We start from the raw sequence: 20353 nt of genomic DNA on the forward strand, positions 1-20353 counted from the left end.
CCGCTGCGGTGCCGCTCGACATCACATTTATATGATGTTCAAAGAGAAAAGACCATTTTTGAATGGACTCAGAATGAAATACCATATTTTTACGGCTTCCAAGGAAATGAGACATCACATTTGTATGATGCTCAAAGAGAGTAAGAGACCATAGTTGTATGGACCTGAAGAGAATGGAACACCGTATTTTTTACGGAGTTCCAAGGAAATGAGGTATCATATTTGTATGATGCTCAAAGAGAATAAGAGAACATTTTTGAATGGACTCAGAAGAGAATGGAATACCGTATTTTTACGGAGTTCCAAAGAAATGAGGTATCATATTTGTATGATGCTCAAAGAGAATAAGAGAACATTTTTGAATGGACTCAGAAGAGAATGGAATACCGTATTTTTTACGGAGTTCCAAGGAAATGAGGTATCATATTTGTATGATGCTCAAAGAGAATAAGAGAACATTTTTGAATGGACTCAGAAGAGAATGGAATACCGTATTTTTTACGGAGTTCCAAGGAAATGAGGTATCATATTTGTATGATGCTCAAAGAGAATAAGAGAACATTTTTGAATGGACTTAGAAGAGAATGGAATACCGTATTTTTACGGAGTTCCAAGGAAATGAGGTATCATATTTGTATGATGCTCAAAGGGAATAAGAGAACATTTTTTAATGGACTCAGAATGAAATACCGTATTTTTACGGCTTCAATCTTCGGTTGAGATTAATGAATTTGGAGGTTTTTTTATGAATTTGAATTTGACGTAGAATTGGATTTGATGAATTTGGGGAATTTGAATTTGACGTAGGATTGGAGTTGATGAATTTTGGGATTTTGAATTTTGACGTAGAATTGGACTTGATGAATTTTGGGAATTTGATTTTAACGTAGAATTGGATTTGATGAATTACGGAATTCCAAGGAAATGAGGTATCATATTTGTATGATGCTCAAAGAGAATAAGAGAACATTTTTGAATGGACTTAGAAGAAAATGGAATACCGTATTTTTACGGAGTTCCAAGGAAATGAGATATCATATTTGTATGATGTTCAAAGAAAGAAGACCACTTTCAAATGGACTCAGAGAGTATATGATAACAGAGATTATCAGGAAAGGGGGAACTGGAATCTCCAATTAACAATTTTGGAAGCAAATGATTCAATACCACCATGCAGCAAAGGTCTTTCAAGGCTTGAATATGAGATGCCACTTTATTAGCAACCTGCCCCAGTTTAAGGCCTTCTAACCTTCTTCTATTCATTGACCAGAGATCATTCTTGCAACGATTTTTCACCATTCGTGACAGTCGCACCTTTTCCAAGTTTCTCGGAATCCGTTAATGAACCTGCCTTCAGAGTGATTGCACCCTACAACAATAGCATTTGTAAATTTTTCTAAAAATAGAACCACAGACATTGGTAATAAAAAGACAAAATAAGAAAGATTACTCAAGTGATCTCGTGATGCTTCTGACTTATCAGTATTTTCTTTTGGGTTAGGTTAGCCTCTTTTAAAGAATGTTTCTCCACTGATAAACATCTTCACTTATTTTTTAAGACAGTGATACTTCATATATCCTTCTATCAACTTTCGGATTGTTTTGAAATTAATGCCCTTAGTTTCGGGAATCATTGTTATTTTTGCCTGACCTACTGAGAGTTCAGAGGTCGATGTAATTCTTCTGGCGTGAACCCCATCTTACCACGACCAAGTATTCCTTTTTAGATTTTCAACTTGGCGGACCGTTCAACCTTAACTTTTGCCTGAATCGCCTTTTAGGTTTTCAACTCAGCAGGCTACCCCCTTAACTTTTGCCTAAGCTGCCTTTTCAGGTTTTCAACTTAGCAGAGGAATGATCCTGAATTTTGCCTAGATCGCCTTTTCAGGTTTTCAATCTAGCGGATTTTCAAGCTCCATTTTTTTTTTTTTTTTTTTTTTTTTTTTTTTTGAACACCAAAAGGACTTTACAGGTGAGGTAGAGTTTTTCAAAGAATGGCTTAAGGTTTTGCAAGAGTTTCGACCGAACCTGTGAACAGGTTGCCTACGTATCCCAGTGTAGGAATCAGGTCATGCGTAGTTCAGGGGAATGCCCCTAGTACATTGGGTTTTGAAGGAAAATTTTATGTAGGCTCGAAAGGGTTTGCAAAAGGTTATATATTTTTGATTTTGGGTTATGAATTTGGGTTTTATTCGGCCAAAAGACGGCCTTCTGGTGTTCAAGCATAGAACCTCTTGAGTTGATCAAGATTTGTTGGTTCCGGCAATATTTCTCCATTTAAATTACGGAGCTTGACGGCTTTTCCGGGTAAGATTTGGTCCACGATGTATGGCCCTGACCAATTAGGCTTGAATTTGCCTCTTGGGTCAAGCACTGGTGCTCGATTTTCTTTTAGAACAAGATTGCCTTCTTCGAGATCTCTGATTTTAACCTTTTTATTAAAAGCCCGGGCTATTCTGCGCTGATAACCCTGCACATGGTAAAGTGCTTTTAACCTCTTTTCATCTAGCATGTTCAGCTCTTTATATCTGGCGTCTGCCCATTCATTTTCTGGCAACTTGACTTCAGTCAATACTCGGAGCGAAGGTACACGGATCTCCACAGGTAGCACTGCTTCCATACCATAGACAAGAGAGTAAGGGGTTGCCCCAGTTGAAGCTCTAATTGATGTTCTGTAAGCCCACAATGCGTACGGCAACTTATTCGACCAATCCTTATAAGTTTCTGACATCTTGCTAATGATAGTCTTGACATTTTTGTTTGCAGCTTCCACCGCTCCATTTGTCTGCGGCCGATAAGGTGAAGATTTATGATGCTTAATCTTGAACTCTTCGCAAAGAGTGATAACTTCTTTCTTGAAATGAGATCCGTTATCTGAGATAAGTTCATGGGGAATTCCATATCTGCATATGATGTTGGTTCGTATGAATTTAGCAACTGATGCGGATGTAAGCTTTGCATAAGAAGCGGCCTCAACCCACTTAGTGAAGTAGTCAATTGCAACGAGTATGTACTCGTGACCACTAGATGACTTAGGGGAAATTTTGCCAATAATGTCAATTCCCCAAACCGAAAACGGCCAAGGAGAAGTAAGAGAATGCAATTCGGTAGGTGGTACATGGATGAGATTCGCATGTATCTGACATTTATAGCATTTCTTCACAAATGTGTGACAATCTGCTTCCAATGTTGGCCAATAGTACCCCAGACGTAGGATCTTCTTTGACAACATCTTCCCATTCATATGAGGTCCACACACCCCTTCATGAACATCTGCGAGAATTTCTTCTGCCTGATCTTCAGTGACACATAAGAGTTGAATTCCGTCGAAGGACCGTCGATACAGCTCTCCTCCACAAATGACAAAGTTAGCCGCCAATCTCTGCAAAGTCCTTATCTCCTTATTCGACGCCTCACTGGGATGCCCCTGGCCCGAGATGTAGTTCTTTATGTCCGTATACCATGGTTTACCATCGGGACATCTTGCAGCTATCTCTATAGCATCAACATATGCAGGAGCCCATTGCTCTTGAACCGTGATGGGCCTCATTTTCATATTGTGAGGTATGTCAATCATAGAAGCTAACGTCGCTAAGGCATCGGCGAATCTATTCTTCAACCTTGGCAAATAACTGAAAGTGATGTGCTGGAATTGCTTAGCGAGAATATCCAAGTATTCATGATATGGCAGCAACTTTTCTTCTTTGGTTCTCCATTCTCCTTGGGTTTGGCAAATGATTAACATTGAATCTCCATATACGTCAAGATTCTCTATGCCTAAGGCCAATGCTGCCTCAAGCCCAACAATGCATGCTTCATACTCTGCCATATTGTTGGTGCAATTGAATTGTAACTTAACTGCAAGGGGAACATGCTCATTTCGGGGTGACACAAGCAATGCCCCTACTCCTTGCCCTGTTTGGTTTGCTGCTCCATCAAAATAGAGGGTCCAACCAGTTTCTGGATATTCATCTTCTACCATCATGATCTCTTCATCTGGGAACATCGTCTTGAAAGGCTGATTTTCTTCTCGGGGTGCTTCTGCCAATTGTTCAGCAATGACTCGGCCCTTTACTGATTTTTGGGTTACATGGGTGATGTCAAACTCAGACAACAACAATAACCATCTGGCAGTCCTGCCTGTCAAGGCTGGTTTTTCAAAGAGATATTTCAGAGGATCCATCCTTGACAGGAGCAAGACCTTATGTGATAAAATGTAATGCCTGAGTCGCTGAGTAGCCCAAACCAAGGCTAAGCAGGTTTTTTCTAGGACAGTATACTTCTGTTCATACTCCAACATCTTCTTGCTAAGATAATACACAGCCTTTTCATGCTTGGTTTCTGGATCTTGCTGCGCTAACATACAACCCATTGTGGTTTCTGTTACTGACAAATAAAGCAGCAATGGATGTCCCGGTATCACTGGTGCTACTATCGGTGGTTCAGACAAACTTTGCTTTATCTTTTCAAAGGCCTGCTGACATTCCTCTGTCCATTCTTTGGAAGAGTTCTTCTTTAAGAGCTTAAAGATAGGTTCACAAGTTGATGTCAGATGAGCGATGAATCGCCTTAGGAACTGTATCCTTCCTAGGAATCCCCGAATTTCCTTCTCGGTTCTAGGCGGCGGCATCTCCTGGATAGCCTTAATCTTCTGAGGATCTACCTCTATACCCCTTTGACTCACCATGAATCCTAACAACTTACCAGAGGTAACCCCGAATACACACTTGCTAGGATTCAGGCGAAGCTGGTATTTGAGTATTCTTTCAAAGAACTTCTTGAGGTTCGGGATGTGATCCCTCCTTTCCCTAGCTTTTACAATCATATCATCGACATAAACTTCGACTTCTCTATGTATCATGTCATGGAGTAAGGCTGTAGCTGCTCTTTGATACGTCGCACCAGCATTCTTAAGACCAAATGGCATTACCCGATAGCAATATGTCCCCCATTGTGTAATGAACGAGGTCTTAGCCATGTCCTCGGGTGCCATCTTAATTTGATTGTAGCCCGAGAAACCATCCATGAAAGATAGTAATTCATGCCCGGCCGTATTGTCCACCAAGATATCGATATGTGGTAGAGGGAAATCATCTTTTGGACTTGCCTTGTTCAAATCCCTAAAATCTACACACATTCTCACCTTTCCATCTTTCTTTGGTACAGGTACTATATTTGCGAGCCATTCTGGATATTCCACCACTTGCAGAAATCCAGCATTCAACTGCTTAGTAACCTCTTCTTCTACTTTCAGGACCCACTCAGGCTTCATTCTCCTTAGCTTCTGCTTTTTAGGTTTAATCCCAGGCAACAAAGGTAGCTTGTGTTGAACAATGTCTTCGCTCAACCCGGGCATATCTTTGTAGGACCAGGCAAAAACTTCTTTATATTCCTTAAGTAGGTTTATTAATTCATCGCGCTCTTCAGATGATAGAGTATTTCCAATTCGTATTTCCTGTATTAAATCTTCTGTTCCGATGTTTATAATTTCGATTTCATCTTTAAGAGGCTGGGCTCGGCGCTCCTCCTCTTGTTTGAGCATATGCTGTAATTCAAAGGGAGTTTCGTCGATCCCCTCTTCCTCGTCTGAGGAGGGAGTGTTATCATTATTATTAAAGTCAGAAGCAAACACAGAGACATACTGAGAATCAGATTTCATTGAATTGAAAGAAGTTACATCATTATCATTGGACTCATCCTGAACAGGCTCAGGATTCACATAGTAAATAAACTCAGAAAATGACTCGCCTGGACTAGGCACTGACACCGATTCACTCGACTTGACTAGACTTGACTTAGCAATATAATAAGGTGGAAAAACATCAGAACTCCAGTTTGAAAGATTTTCTGTTGCAGGTGCAATCTGACTCTGAGGTTCAGTAAAGGTATCATTACTCTGAATAACTGCCACCAGCACATCTTCACAGTCAGTCTCTTCTTGCTTTTTAGAATGATCTAAAACGGGCAACTCCTGACAAACAACATCAGGCACATCTTCTTCGAACAAAGACCCCAACATATCTGGCTCAAGGCAGACTATCCAATCCTCAACAGTTTTTTCAACACAATATACCGGCGGTTCTGTTTCTGGGAGAGCAAGGCCACTGAATATTTCAAAACCTGGTATCATGATCCCTGTTACTGAGTCATACCATGGTTCAGAAAACCCATAGTATGGAGAAGTCTCACCTTCTTTGATAAAGTGACCATTCATTGATAAGGAATATGGAGTCATCGGGAGTATCCTTCCAGTGCGGCGGATTTCTTCCTTCAATTTCAACAATTCTTTCATGGATTCCTCTTCCTCCTCAGTAGGTATATACCCAAGACCGAAAGCTCCAGAGTTTGCTTTGATTGGGCGCCAGTGAGACGCTTTGCTTGGATCACGGCCTAAATTCATACCCGGAAAGTAGTTCATTTTTCTCATCATCTTGGCAACCACAGGACTGATGGCAAAAGGCAAATACAACTCCTCCCGAGAGGCATCTTCATAGGAAATAGCAGTAACATCGAATGCGAAACCATTCAAGTTGTAATCATCTGCTTTTGTAACTGGAAGAATCCGAGTTTCTCCTGTTATCTGCCCTATTTCTGGCTCTTCGTCGCCTCTGACAGTGATCAATTTTCCTTCTTTAATGAACTTCAGTTTTTGATGAAGGGTTGAGGCAACAACACCTTCCTTATGCAACCAGGGTCGTCCCAGAAGTATATTGAACGAGGCCTTGATATCAATAACTTGAAATTCCACCTCAAATTCTTGACCGCCTATAACGATCCTGGTGGTAAGGACTCCGACCACATTTCTGCGGGTATTGTCATATGCGAGGATACCAAGGGTTGATTCGGCAAAATCAGTGGGACCGAAACCCAAGGTAATGGCAGTTCTTAATGGACATACATTCAACGCGGATCCATTATCTACCAGCACAGACGGTACTTTCTTGCCTTCGCAAACAACAGTGACATGAAGAGCTCTAGCATGATTCCGACCTTGAGGAGGCAGCTCCTGGTCTGAGAAACTAATGGCCCTGGTGGCGTGTGTCAGAGCGACAACTTCAGCTAGTTGCTCTGGAGATATTTCTGAGGACACCTGTGTGGTATTCAGTTCTTTCAACACAGCCTCTCTGTGTTTCTTCGATGCTATCAACAACCCCCAAACAGATATGACAGCCTGAGTTTTCTTCAACTGCTGAACAACTTCATCATCTGGGTCCTTCACGTATTGCGGCTCCTCTCCTCGAGCCAATGCCCCTGGATTTTCGACTCTTAATTCAGCAGGTTTGAAAATTCTTCCACCCCTTGTCACATGTCTGACTTCATCCAATTCTGGCTCACCATAGGTGATAATTTGAGGGACTTGTGGCTCATAGGTGATTACCAAGGGAGGTACAGACTCCCTCAGGTATGATTCATCACAGAAGATGATTTCGGGTTCAGAAATGGGTTCTAAAGCACATATGAGGGTGAGAGGGTCAAACTCAGGATCTCCTATGGTTATGGCATTAACGGCAGCGGGAGGATTAGCATGACCAGGTAGCGGGTTTTGGGTAACATTGGGTCTTGGTTGGAATGCAATGACTTTCTCATCAATAAGTTTCTGGATTCTGAATTTCAAGGCGATGCAATTGTCTGTAAGATGACCAGGACCCCTGTGATACTCACAGTGTAGGTCGGCTCGCCAATTGGCAGGTAAAGGATTGGGGGGGGGCCGGGTGGCAGGTAGGGTTATGCGACCTGAAGCCAGACACTGCTTAAGCACCTCCGAAGATGGAATGGGAAGAGGAGTAAATTCTACCCGGGCTTGTTGCCGAGGTGCGGTCGCAGGTTGAGCATAGTCCATTACTAGAGGTTCCTGGGATTTAGAGGATTGAGCATTGGAATGGGAGATACTACTGACTTGGGCTGGTGGGGATTTTTTGAAATCTCTAGGATTTGGGTTGCTACGGTTGAATACACCTTGAGCCATAGCCTCCTCTATCTGGGTGCCAGCCACAATGAAGTGTTTGAAGTCTGGATAGTATTGCAATGACATGTGATACTGGAGCTGGGGGGAAATATTTTTCATGATTATCTGGACTTGCTCCTCCTCAGACGGGCGCTCCATCATCTGAGCTGCTATTCTCCTCCATCTTTTCACAAAAATCAGAAAGGATTCTCTCGAGTCTTGTTTTGTTCTCTCTAAATCCTTTCTGGTGATTTCTGTCCCATCATCATATTTGAACTGCCTGATGAATTGCTCGCCGATATCCTTCCATGTCCTGTAACGAGTCTTGTCCAAGACCATGAACCATCTCCTAGCAACCTTGGTTAGGGAAACTGGGAACAATTGAGCCATTTGCTCAGGAGATAAGCCTTGAGGCTGACACATGATGGTGAACATTTGTAAATGTGTGATTGGACAACCCACACCATCATATTTGTCGAAATCGGGCATTTGAAAATTAGCAGGAAGGCGGATTTCGGGAAATAGAGTAAGATCACTGGGATTGAAACTACCCTGGTCTTGAAACTGAATGTCTTGAACTTTTCTGGTAAGAGTCTCTAATTTCTCCATAACAGACTTATCAACCATGGACTGAGAAGGTCTACTGCGATTCTCGCTATACTGCTCTTTTTCCAAATCTTCTTCGGTTTTATCATGGATATTGATGAACACTGGCTGGACAGGTGCTGCTGAAGTAGCTGCTTGGTGCACAGGCCCTTTATCCTTGGACAACGATTGTCCGAACTTCTCAGAAAGTTGAGCCTTGATAACTTGGTTCTCTTCCTTGAGTTCTTGAAGCTGCCGGAGAATCAAGGTAAGAGTATCGGTGATAGCAGCGAGTGGAGGACTGTCCTGGTTTTCTGCCATTGGTGAGGATGAGGACGGGAAAGAATGAGATGCTGGGGTTCTCAGAGAAGGTGGCGGGGATACAGATTTCCTCTGTAATCGAGAAGAGACCCGAACCCAAGGAGTATTAGGGTTAGCTATGGTGTCTACAGCCCTGTAATATTTGAAAGACATATTTAAAATCAGAAAGAAGTAGACACTGATGTATGCATAGACGAAGATACTGAAAGAAAAAGGTGAACTTTTATTGATAGATCATTAAAGCTTGAGTACATGGTTCGATCTTTCAAAGATAGACTGATAAGAGAAAACATGACATTAAGCACTCTTTCTAGACTTCTTCTTTGGACGACTATCTTCCTCAACTGACTCCTTGAAAGATTTGATGACTCGAACATCCCAAGCAGATGAAACGGCTTTGACAATCTTGGGCTTGAGATCCTCAGGCGGATAGAAATGACGAAGGGGAGGCACAATGGATTGCTCCCTTCCATACTGACGCTGAATCCTGGCAGGAATATAAAAGGAAGTCTTTTTGAGGCCAAGAAGGCGAACGTAGTTAGCTTCTCCAGTATTGAAGACAGCTTCTTGGATTCCAGGGATTTGCCAATAAATCTGATCTTCATGGCGAGAACTCAACCACTCAGCCCAATCGCCTTTATGATTGAAAGAAACATCATGACGCCATTCACTGAAGGTGTATAACGTATGATCAAAATGCACAGGAGCTGCAATTTTTAGCTTGTGGCATAACCACACGTGAAGTAATGCAGGACATCCTGAGAAAGACCCAACAAAAGATCGAACATAAGAGCCTGGACCTGAGCTAGCACGAAGACGAGCCATCTCATCCAATCCATTGAAGGTTTCTGCAAGCATAGTAGGAATTGGATTGGCGCCACGATCCATCTGATCAACGAGGTCCAAGAGAACAGCTGACGCACAGCGAGAAGGCTGGACAGTGAGGAACCTAGCAAAGGCGCAGAATCTCAGAGCGCGACCTCGGGCTTTTTGAATATCAACAGCACCAATATGCCCAACAGGAGGGTAAATGTCAATCAGTTGTTGCATGGACACTTCCTGGTCTTTGATGAAAGAGTTCATGGATTCATCTGGATTATTCATCAAGCGAAGGAACAAAGGACGATAATCCGACACGTAAGATGGCTTCACCAGAGGGCCATCTACAGGATATTCCAATAAGGCACACCATTCTTCAAAGGTGGGACACATTTCTTGGTTGCCAAAACGGAAGACATGATGATCGGGATCCCAACACTCTGATGCAGCATAGAGTAATCCCCAATCGAGCTTGATGGTGGCCACGTAACCGAAGAGATTTTTCTCTTGCTCACTTATGGCATAGATATGGGATTCTCTTAATGTACCACGGATCCAATCAAGAATTGTACGAGTAGACATGGTGTCTGTAAGCCAGGAGAAAGGATACAGGGATAATCAGGATTACATGAACATGAGATTAGGATGAGTTCCTACCAATATAAAGGAAGTATGGATACTCGATCGAATCAGATAATATAAGATTAAAAATCGTACGATCGAGATGAGATGAGATAGCATAAGATTGCTTTCAACGGATGGATCATGAACGACTAATCCTATGAGATCTTTGGAAATGAATGGGATTTAAATCCTAACCCCCAAGGGAAAGTTTTTTAATCTTTGCACATTTTATCAGTGTTACCTGAAGGCATCAACCCTAATCCTAATCTAGCGGAGTGGAGAGAGGATCTCGACTCATGACTTTGTTTGTGTACCTAGGACCGATCGTAGCCATTATAAGATGGTCTACGGCCTAATCTAGACACAAATAGGTAGGATATCCTAAACTAGGCTCACACACGTGATGCACATGTGTTCGTATACTACATGCATGTGTGGGTTAATCTAGGGGTAAGGCCAAGAGTTCCCTTAGCGCGAATCCCTGTTCGATATACTGTACCAGTGTCCGGCGTATCAGTACGTGAACAAGAGATCCGTTTACGTACCATAAAGGTACTAGGCTAAGGGTGGAATGCTTCTCTAGCACAGAGGCACCAGGTGATGAAATCCCAGTCAACCATGCTAGATAACACTCCGGGTTCCTAAAATAGGACGTGTGTGCATGTGAGATGCAGGGGTTTAGATGAAAGTGATGTAAGTGTGTGCAATAAGTTCGCGCAATCTATGATGCCTTCAGGTTTTGTTAGATTAAGTTTGAGTATATGTGATGAGAAAATAAAGCATACAAACTAATCTAACAAGCATAAAAGAGATAGAGTTTTCATGAGCCAGTTAAAATAGATTCAAATGAGTTATCCTTTGGAATTGTAATGAAGTTAGGTGGTCCCCAGCAGAGTCGCCAGACTGTGGGACATGATCCCGCGAGAGGGGCGTGGGGCGCGAGCCGCCGCGCCTCTCTCTCTCTTGGTCTCTCGTACCCACGCGATTGGCGTGTGCTTCTTAGTGTTGATTTAGATTCGTCTTTTATGTGAACTTGGGATCACTAAGGCAATCCGAATTCCACATAAAAGAGACTGACAGAGTCGCCACCTAGATGTGGGATCTAGGACCCGTAATTAACCAGAAATCTAGACTCGCTACCTAGTTACAAGAATGGAAGGTATGGGGAGTTATCCACCACATGCACCATTCCTGCCCGATAATCGGTCTTCGATTCCAAAAGCTAACTCTTTTAAATTTATTTTAAATGGCTCATTCAACTCTATGTTAATGTGCGAACTAAGTGACATGCATCCTAGAATCTAATTTCAATGTGAATCCTAGATGTGTATCTTGATTTATTAATTTGTCTGGATTCATTCTAAGTGAAAGTTCTCCTAGAATTCTAATTTCATGGAAAACCCTAACTGATTTGATTAAGTATTTGCAAGAAAATTAATATACAAAACACCACAATTTGTTGTGGTGCCGACTCGCGGGTGGTATGCCGTCAGACATCCAAGCTGCCTACGTACCCAAGCCTCACTGGGATCAGAGTCGACGTAGTTCGGTGCACCTAAGCCAAGCTACTTATGCCTAACTCAACTAGGACACCGACCTAGACAGAATTGACTGTTTCAACAGTTTTGAGAGAAGTTATTTAATTCAAGTTGAGGATTTTATTATCTTAGGATTTCATCTGAGATGCTATATGATTCTTATCTAAATGCAAATTGTTCCTTAGACTAATGCAGGTTTGCCTACATCCTAGGTTACTAGGCTCGTCTTAAGGAAAGATTGGGTGACTAGTGTGACTAGACCTATGGCACGGTTGTTATACATAACAAACGTCCGTGATGAGGCTGGACTCCTAACTCTAGGACTCCCTAAAACTTAGGACACGACACAACACTAGTGTTCCTAAATTGGGCTCTAATGGTTCTTAGATTGGAAACCATAATCCAATGGTTCCGGAAGACTCGAGACAAATCGATTTAAGTTCTCGAGGTTAATGAGTTTCAGATTTTGAAGATTTTCAGTTTCTAGACATTTAAGGATTACCAATGGTTCTAGGGTTCACCAATTTCGGCCTTGAATGGCATCCAAAGGAGGGAATCGTGCGCTCTTTCCTTGTGCAATTTAATACTTAGGTTATAGCATCTTATTGCCTGGCAGAATCTCAGGATTTCCGTGGACAATAACCTCGGAGCCAACAACATGCTATAACTTAAATATTCAAATTGTCAAAGATCAAGTTGCAATTGGGATACGATTATGGATGCACTGGCCATTTTTCCAGGAAAATCTAAAGATCCTAAAATTTCTGTTTTAATGGATTAAGGAGTGAACATGTGACAGAATTTTAAAGTTCTTTAGGAATTTTTATATGATTTTCAATTAATTTCGAATTTTCCATGGATTTTATCAATTTTAAGCATATGAGCGGTTTTACAAGTGAAATTGTTGCAAATAAATTCGAAATGATTTGAAATTTCTACAGCAGCAAGATGAAAATGTATGTAGCTTACAGGATGAGTTTTGCATATTTTTATATTAAATTCACATTTAATCTTGATTAATCCATTAAATGTCCAGATTGCACAATTAACACATAAACTAGTAGAAATACAACTCTAAATTCTATGAAATTTCTACAGAAATACTATATGAATCAAAATAGCATGCAGTGAGATTGTCATGAATTTTAGAAATTATTTACTACCAATTTCGGATTTTACAATTTCCAGACCAGATTATAAATTAACACTACATCCCATATTAAAACAGATCCAAATAACACGAAAATTTTACAGTAACAAGTAATATGGAAGATAAGACTACTGTAAAAATTTTATGAATTTTAATGATGATCTGATGTTAGTAAAAAGTCTCCTAAAATCTGATAAGTTTCAAAGAAAATATTAAATAATATACCAAATAAACTCCAAAAATCTTTATAAATTCATGGTAAAATGAATCAGTAACATATTAATTTTCCACGAAATTTCATTAATTTTAGAATCTGTTTGGTATATAATTTAATTTTTCTTCGTCAAAAGATGTTTTTTGAAGAGTTTTCCATTTTTAAAACACAATTTGCGGAAAAAATCAGAAAAATTCGGAAAAATACAGAAATATTTTGAGAACAATGCACCTACCTGTGGTGAAGATCTCCGCCCAATCCAAAAAAATATAAAAAATCCTGCCGCCGCCGATCCGCTCCGCCGTCTTTCGCTTTCTCTGGAGTGTTTAGAGGGAGTGATTGAGGGAGTGAAGAGATAATGGAAGAAGAATATTAGGGAGAGGGATGGAAGAATATATTGAGGAAAGGGATTGGAGGGAGTGATTAGAAGAGATAATGGAAGAGAAAGAGATAATGGAAGATAAATTTCTCCTCTTTTTTTTTATGGATGGGAAGGAAGATATATATAGGGAGAGAAAGAGAGAGAGAGAGATATGTTGGTGGAGAGCTCATCATGTTGTCCCTCTTAGTGGAGAATCCATCATTATTGTTCTTAGTGGAGGGCCCATCATGTTTCTTAGTGGAGAATCCATCATTATTGTTCTTAGTGGAGGGCCCATCATGTTTCTTAGTGGAGAATCCATCATTATTGTTCTTAGTGGAGGGCCCATCATGTTTCTTAGTGGAGAATCCATCATTATTGTTCTTAGTGGAGGGCCCATCATGTTGTCTTAGTGGAGAGCTACCATCATTGCTCTTCATAAGAGGCCTCACAAGAGGCCCCATTGAGGCCCCACAACGCGGGCCCCACAACGCGGGCCCCACAACGCGGGCCCCACAACGTGGGCCCCACAACGCGGGCCCCACAACGTGGGCCCCACAACGTGGGCCCCACACTGTGGGCCCCCGGTTGATTCAATTTTAAACAAATGTTCAATGCGGGCCCACCAAACGGGTACAAATTCTCCCTTGCTCGGATTCTCACGAATAACCCTTCTCCGCACTTTAGCGGAAAAAATCAGAACAATGCAGAAATGACCAGAAAGATTTGAGAAAGCGTAAGGGACGAACACCGGAATAGAAAACATTGAAAAATTGATAGCGAAACCCTAATTTCTTTTTTAATCAAAGCAGAGCAAAATGGGGTGTCTACAGTGGGGCCCGCTGATGTGTGGGGCCCGCTGATGTGTGGGGCCCGCTGTGTGTGGGGCCCGCTGATGTGTGGGGCCCGCTGATGTGTGGGGCCTGCTGATGTGTGGGGCCTGCTGTGTGTGGGACCCGCTGTGTGTGGGACCCGCTGCTGTGTGGGGCCCGCTGCTGTGTGGGGCCCGCTGCTGTGTGGGGCCCGCTGTGTGGGGCCCGCTGTGTGTGGGGCCCGCTGTGTGGGGCCCGCTGTGTGTGGGACCCGCTGGTGTGGGACCCGCTGGTGTGGGACCCGCTGACGTGTGGGGCCCGCTGTGTGTGGGACCCGTTTATGTGGGGCCCGCTGATGTGGGGCCCGTTTGTGTGGTTTTCTTCTTTTTTTTAGAGTCTGTCATAGAGAGTTTAGGATTCCGTCCTTCCATCTTTCAGAGTCAGTCCTTCAGTCAGTCCAGGAGTTTTTCCTATCATCATAGGGGTTAGGATTCTGTCCATCCTCTCATCAAGTCGTGATCTTTACCCGCTCCGGCAAGGTATAGGATGCTGTCCAACCCTTGCCGAGTTATTTTCCTGTTCGTTCCCCCGCAAAGTATAGGATGATGTCCAACCTTTGCGGGATTCCAGAAGTCTCCCTACCCTTATGATGATAGGATTTTATTCTCTGGTGTCAAAAAAACAACAAAAACATTTCAAAAATACTTGAAAACAACAAAAACATTCCAAAAAACACTTGAAAATTCAAAAACATCTCAAAAACAATTCAAAATCCAAAAACATTTTAAAAATCAAAATTTCAAAAAATCTTGAGTCATGTGCAGAGTAGTTAGGAATTCAGTCCGAACTACGGATGGCTTGATCCCTAGCTGAGGGGTACGTAGGCAGCTCAGGCGTGCTGCTGGCACCCTGAGTTCAGTCACCATTTTTACACCCTTTCACCATTTTTAGACACCATTTTTGTAAATATTTCTCACAACTTTCACCATTTTTCATAACTTCAAAACCTCAAAAAAATACAAAAAACTTCAAAACCTTTTCAAAAAGATCTTCCCCTAGAGTTAGGAGTCTGTCCTAGATATTTAGGGTGTTTTAGAGTTAGGAGTCGGTCTTGATTTGTATTGATGTGGTGTGTCCTGTCGTGTGAGTGTCCCTAGAGTTAGGAGGCCTCGAGTCGATCGGTCAGACACTTAGTCGAACCGATGGCTAGACTAGGAAGCATATAGTCAGCCCATGGTTTTCTTTATGTTGCACAGCCTAGATACACATAGGATGTAGGGCCCACCTGCATTAGCTTAAGGCTAAACAACCTGCATTAGTTAGGACATATAGAGAGTCCTAAAAATCACAATCCACTTGAATTTAAGCAATCGCACAAAAAGCTTTAAACATCAGTCGAGTCTAGTGAATCGAGTCTAGGATAGCGGTCCTAGAGTTTTAGGCATCATAGTTTAGAATAGGGCACCGAACTACGTTGGCTCTGATTCTTCCCGAGGCCGGGATACGTAGTGCAGCTAGGATGGATGGCCATTCTGGTCCGAGTCAAGTATTGCATTAGAGTCTAGGGTTTGTCGTGTCGGGTCGTGTGTCGAGTCGTGTTGTGTTGTGTGTTTTGCTGTGTTTTCTTATTTTTATGTACAGATCTTATACCTTTAGCTGTAACATGCATGTGCTTGTCCACCAGAACTTAGACACCAATTAGGCATGGCACTCATAACCTAGCTATTCTTAGGCGACATATCTTTCATTTCTTTTGTGTGTGCTTCTTATTCATCTCCGAGACATGCATGATTAGCTAGACGTTATCTCGGAGATATTCGTTCCCATTTCGCATGATTTTCGCCCAAAACTCTTCAAAATTAATAATAAATGGCATAAGAGACCAGGTGCTAGCACTTGGGCGAATTGGGGGCGCCTAATCCCTTCCCCATTCGTCATCAGGCACGAACCCTATTTTATATCTCTGGTTATCCGTTGCAACAGAGCACAGCATGGGATCCAGGGCCCACTTCCTTGGATGGCGACTCTTTCTTTGTTCGAGGTGCGTCTCGAATCCGGGCTAGTCCCCGAATCGAGAGGTATCTCACTTTACATCGCCGCTCATGCTGTGAGGGGCACTCTTTCGAGGGTTCCTTGGTGGGGCTCTCCTTCACGTGGATGATCTAGAGACTCGCGCGGGGGCCCGTCCCCTCACGCCCGTCCCGGATCGGGGTCCACACCATCTAAACTATGAACTACGATAAGATCTGACTGTTTAGACAACTATTTAACCCATTGTTCATACATTCATTATTATACTGAAGTAATATTAGATTGTGTGAAGCAATATTTCTACCTTGTAACCACTATTTATACCTTGGAACCACTAAATATTGGTAAATAGTGGTTCCTAGGTAAAATTAGTGGTTCCTAGGTATAATTAGTGGTTCCTAGGTCTATTTAGTGGTTCCGAGTGTTTAAAATCCAATAAATACAGCCATTCTTACTATTTATAGTAGTTTTGACTGCATAACTATTTCAATCTCACAATTTAAACTCTCGGAACGTAACAAGTATTAGGCCATCTAAACTATGAACGACGATAAGATTTTACTGTTTAGATAACTATTTAACCCATTGTTCATACATTCATTACAACTTTGACATCCACTGAAGTAATATTAGATTGTGTGAACCACTATTTATACCTTGGAATCACTAAATACTGGTAAATAGTGGTTCCTAGGTAAAATTACTGGTTCCTAAGTATAATTAGTGGTTCTTAGGTCTAATTAGTGGTTCCGAGTGTTTAAAATTCAATAAATATAGTCATTCTCACTATTTATAGTAGTTTTGACTGCATAGCTATTTCAATCTCACAATTTAAACTCTCAGAACGGAACAAGTATTAGGCCATCCAAACTATGAACCACGATAAGATCTGACTGTTTAGACAACTATTTAACCCATTGTTCATACATTCATTACAACTTTGACATCCACTGAAGTAATATTAGATTGTGTGAACCACTATTTATACCTTGGAATCACTATTTATACCTTGGGACCACTAAATACTGGTAAATAGTGGTTTCTAGGTAAAATTAGTGGTTCCTAGGTATAATTAGTGGTTCCTCAGTCTAATTATTGGTTCCGAATATTTAAAATCTAATAAATACAGTCATTCTCACTATTTATAGTGGTTGTAATTGTATAGACATGAGTTTCATCCTGATTTACTCTAAATAGAAACATAGAGGGCAATAGAGAGATAGAGAGATTATAACAATACACCATAGCATTGGAAAGAGGATGATGACAATAACAAATGCCTAACACAACCATAACAAATCCCTAACAAGTAAACAAGATGACAGTACACCATAGCAGTGTAAGGAACATGTTAAATGTATGCACAATGGACCTACTTGAGACGGTTAGGTTTGATAGCCAAAGAAAAGATCCAATAAAATCTACATTTTAGGAGAGGGGAGTTTCACCTCTCTGCAATGAATTTTCGTTTGGGATTTTTACAACAGCCAATGGTTGTTTGATTTTGGCGTGGGAAGAAGAAGGTAGAAAAGTTAAATTGCTAGGTGAAATGCAATGGGATTTGTTGCTCATTTTCTTGGAGGGAAAGGCAACATAAGGGCATTTTAGTCCTAAAACACTCTTTGGGATGCATTTCACCCCTTTTTGAGAAATTAGCCAACTTTACCCTTTTTTGAGATTTTAAGATAAAAATCACAATTTTTTGAGAATTTTTCCAATTATATAATAATAGTAATTATCCAAGTTATTATAATGACAATGACTAGGTAGGCTATTTTCGGATTCAATGGTGATGATCAATTATAGGGACTAGATTGCGATGTGTATGTGCAATCTAACCTTTGATCATCAAGCTGGTTTGCTGTCGTGGGTGATGGGAACATCCGATCAGAGACATTCCATAGGCTAGCCAAGGGGTTTTTATTAGAACATGCCTAACTGCCCAAACCGAGTCACCCAGTCGTCTCCACGGCCAAGTCCGACTTCAACTGACCACCCCTCCTCTCTTCCAAGCAGCACAATGTCTTCCACAAGAAAACTCTTTGACAGCTCACTGCCATCATGAACCGACTTCGCTAGGATCTCCCTCTAGAGCTTTGTCTCGCCGTACTAAAGTCAATATCAGCCAGTAGCCAATCTGTCACCACTAGATCTTATCCTGTCAAATCATCTTCTAGAATCGTACAAGCATGCACTGCCACCCCGTCATCTCCAGCGATATGCGGTTCACGTCACTGTAACATCTCACCCAGGAAACCGGAACTCCCGCCTATATGAAGGGGGGGACCCCCTCCATTAAAAGTAGGCTTCCACGGTCCTATCTGAGAAGAGGAAAAAACACAGGAGAACTCTCCAATACAAAAAGCCTTGGTATTTCAGGGTCGGTAAGAAACCCCCTCCAGGTGCGCCACCATCCTCTCCATTCGAGTTCTCCATTTCCTCCTAGTGCCTCAATTTGACTTGAGTGTCGAAGGGTCCCTCCGGAGTTCCGACTCTGGGTGGTCCTGGAGCTCATTGGAGAAACAAAAGAAAGGTAAAGAATCAAGAAAATCCAAGAAGAAGAACTAGACATGAAGTGATGAAGAGCATATTGAAGATCAAATGTTAATCAAGTCTCTTAAAATGTGTAAGTTCAATCGTAATGAAGGGTCATCAAGAGTCACTAAAGGAAGTTTGAAATAGTCCAAAACATGATAAATAATCATAGAAAAACAACTGATCTAAAAGACGATTAAATTAATTAATGGACCCAAGCTAGGGTGGCCAAAGGGTGTCCAGAGTCCTTTGGACTCATATTGAAGCCTATTCAAGAGGTAAAAACCAAAATGGCTCTATCTCGATTGAACTAAGGCCATTATCCTATGGATAATGATTCTAGGGAATTTTCAAATAATTTTGAAAATATTTTCAACATAGAGTAGACTCTCTTACGTTTCCATAGAGCATAAGACCATCAAAATCCGATATGGAATGGGAGAGATGATTTTTCATAGTTAAACGAGCAAACCTGGAAATTGTACTAGATAGTTGACTGACTCCTAAACAGTCGGCCGAGTTGGAGATAGTCGACTGAGCACTAACTTTGGTTTTTTTTATTTGTGAAACCCCTCTGCTGACTGGATAGTCGACCGAGGGGTCAATCAAGTATACAGTTGGAGAGCTATAACGGTTAGTTTTGAGTTGCTCTCTCTCTCTCTCTCTCTCCCTTTCTCTCTCTCTCTATCTCTCTATAAAAAGGGTTCCCACCCCAAACATATTACACACACTCTAAACTCATATTTGAACATCCTAATGAGTGAAAAACACTTTGTGCATCTTTTGATCATTTTGAGAAGAATTGAACCTTAGGCAAAGATGTGTACATACTAATCTTGTAGCCTTGAAAGTCATTTTTCTTCCTTTCTTTTACATTGAGACACGTAGCCATCTGCGGAGGCGAGTGTTGGTAGACACGTAGCCATGTCCATCATCATGTGGTGAGGCACAGAGCCACCTAGATGTATTGGTAAGATCTTCACCTTTAATAAGATCGAGTTCTAGTGAAGCCATCAAGGATTCTCGGTGGAGTGGATGTAGGTTTGGGGTATTGGACCAAACCACTATAAAATTTTTCGGGTGCACTCTTTCCTCTCTTGGTATCAATTTTCATTTGTCCGTCGTGATTTTTATCTTTACTTGCATTATTGGTCAAATTTGTTCTTCGGTTTTTATTTTCATTTAATCCTTTTGAAATAGCATGAAGTTTCTAAAACCCAATTCACCTTCCCTCTTGGGTTGCCATCTGTAGACACCCCATTTTGACCGAACCCTTCTTCCCATAGATGAATAAATTCTTGAGGAACCAAAGTCGAATACAGAGAGGGTCCAAATTTTGACTAGTTTACAATTTCTTTAGACGGGCATGATGTCTTTGAAAGGTTTTTAACATTTTTGCAAAGGTCCTTAGGAATTTT

Source organism: Tasmannia lanceolata, unplaced genomic scaffold, assembly GCF_043159265.1.
Source record: "Tasmannia lanceolata isolate RefF3 unplaced genomic scaffold, GAP_Taslan_0.1 ptg000019l, whole genome shotgun sequence".
NCBI classification, from domain to species: domain Eukaryota; kingdom Viridiplantae; phylum Streptophyta; class Magnoliopsida; order Canellales; family Winteraceae; genus Tasmannia; species Tasmannia lanceolata.